Source organism: Ascaphus truei, chromosome 18 (genome assembly GCF_040206685.1).
Source record: "Ascaphus truei isolate aAscTru1 chromosome 18, aAscTru1.hap1, whole genome shotgun sequence".
NCBI lineage: Eukaryota > Metazoa > Chordata > Amphibia > Anura > Ascaphidae > Ascaphus > Ascaphus truei.
Window position 1 is genome coordinate 36,239,863 of NC_134500.1, and position 2,500 is coordinate 36,242,362.

The 2,500-nt window shown below is 57.9% G+C and overlaps 1 protein-coding gene across 4 annotated transcripts in view; it reads right to left on the reverse strand.

The window, feature by feature from the left end:
* TLN2 (talin 2) overlaps positions 1–2,500 on the reverse strand; it is a 170,441-nt gene that overhangs the window by 138,873 nt on the left and 29,068 nt on the right. The gene's annotated exons all lie outside the window — the stretch shown is intronic.

A 2,500-nucleotide genomic window follows, 5' to 3' on the forward strand; every position in this document is an offset into this window, starting at 1 on the left:
AGGTTATCTGGTAAAGACCGCTCTGCCCCATTATCTCTTTAAACTAATTCCGCAGCCATAATTTGCCAAATAAAACATCCCAAGCGATAGACGCCATATATATACACATTTTACACACAGTCTTGCGAGAGATTAAGTAAAGATTGTTCTACCGTGAAAACAAACATTAAAAAGGGATTTTAAAGGCGGTTCCACTTATCTGATGTGTGTAAACGGGTATCAAAAGCCGAACTTACTGAATAAACCTCTGCCCTTCATTCACTGCGGCCCTAGGAAGGACTCACCCTTTAAAAATAAGTATTTAAATTGGTTTTCCCCATAATGAACAAAAGCTTGGGAAAATGTATGCACTTTATCTAATATCTTTAGACAATCCTCGAGAGGGAGAGAGAGTGGTGTGTGTGGGGGGGGAGGGAGGGAGAGAGCGTGGTGTTGGGGGGGAGGGGGAGAGAGTGGTGTTGGGGGGGGAGGGGGAGAGAGTGGTGTGGGGGGAGGGGGAGCGCGTGGTGTGTGGGGGGGTGGAGAGCGTGGTTTGTGGGGGGGGGAGAGCGTGGTGTGTGTGGGGGGGAGAGCGTGGTTTGTAGGGGGGGGAGAGCGTGGTGTGTGGGGGGGGGAGAGCGTGGTTTGTGGGGGGGGGGAGAGCGTGGTTGTGTGGGGGGGGGAGAGCGTGGTGTGTGGGGGGGGGGAAGAGCGTGGTGTGTGGGGGGGGAAGAGCGTGGTGTGTGGGGGGGGGGAAGAGCGTGGTGTGGGGGGGGGGGGAAGAGCGTGGTGTGTGATGGGGGGGGTAGGGGAGGGGAAAGAGCGCCATAGTGGTGCAGGGGGTAAGAGCGCCATAGTGGGAGTGCGTGCCCAGCGCGGGGTGGGTTTTATAGTGCGCCAAGCTTAAATCAACCCTGGAAATAAAGGCCGGCCACATTAATACGAGAAATGCAACTTGAGAATCCCACTGGCCGGAGACGGCGGAAAAAGGCGGCGTTTTGGGAAGCGCTCAAACCGGATATTAAAAACCGGGTGAAAAAGATACGTCTGGGAGTCATCAGCGCGAGGCGGCCGACGACCTGCGGAGCAAGAAAGGCAAGTGCCTGGAATTAGGGTGTTTGTGGGGTTAGCGGCCGTTGGGAAAGTGAGCAGCAGATCTGGACACATTTGAGATTCAAAAATAAGTTGATCCTTCCTTAAAGAAGCCAGAGAGATGTGCGCGGTGATTCAAACGGTTCTTTCCTTGGAGGATTGAGAACGGCTCGCTTTAGTGAATAAAGGCGGCAGAGCTTTGGCATGTGTGGAGAGGAATGTGGGTGTTGGAGAGCAGTGTGTGACTTCAGCCGGCTCCAGGACAATGCTTCAGCACGAATGAAGAAATTTGATGCGCTTGTCTTCCGTTCCTCGCCTGACACCAAACGTACATCCCTTCCCCTGATAAGTGAGGCTCTACTAGGAGCCAGAGGGGGGGACAAAAGTAGCTCAGCTTCCAGGAAGAGAAACTCCAGCTGGTTCCTACATCTGACACACACTGCACTTCCCCAAGCCTGACACACAATACAATACACACACGCTGCGTTACCCCACGCCTGACACACACACGCTGCATTTCCCCACGCCTGTCCGCGCGCTGCGTTACCCCACGCCTGACACACACACGCTGCATTTCCCCACGCCTCTACTACACACACGCTGCGCGTTTCCCCACGCTTGTCCTAAACACACGCTGCGCATTTCCCCAAGCTTGTCCTACACAGACGCCGCGCATTTCCCCACGCCTGTCCTACACAGACGCCGCGCGTTTCCCCACGCCAGTCCTACACAGGACGCCGCGCGTTTCCCCACGCCTGTCCTACACAGACGCCGCGCGTTTCCCCACGCCAGTCCTACACAGACGCCGCGCGTTTCCCCACGCCTGTCCTACACAGACGCCGCGCGTTTCCCCACGCCAGTCCTACACAGACGCCACGCGTTTCCCCACGCCTGTCCTACACAGACGCCACGCGTTTCCCCACGCCAGTCCTACACAGACGCCGCGCGTTTCCCCACGCCTGTCCTACACAGACGCCGCGCGTTTCCCCACGCCTGTCCTACACAGACGCCGCGCGTTTCCCCACGCCTGTCCTACACAGACGCCGCGCATTTCCCCACGCCTGTCCTACACAGACGCCGCGCATTTCCCCACGCCTGTCCTACACAGACGCCGCGCATTTCCCCACGCCTGTCCTACACAGACGCCGCGCGTTTCCCCACGCCTGTCCTACAGACGCCGCGCATTTCCCCACGCCTGTCCTACACAGACGCCGCGCATTTCCCCACGCTTGTCCTACACAGACGCCGCGCATTTCCCCACGCCTGTCCTACACAGACGCCGCGCATTTCCCCACGCCTGTCCTACACAGACGCCGCGCGTTTCCCCACGCCTGTCCTACACAGACGCCGCGCATTTCCCCACGCCTGTCCTACACAGACGCGGCGCATTTCCCCACGCCTGTCCTACACAGACGCCGCGCATTTCCCC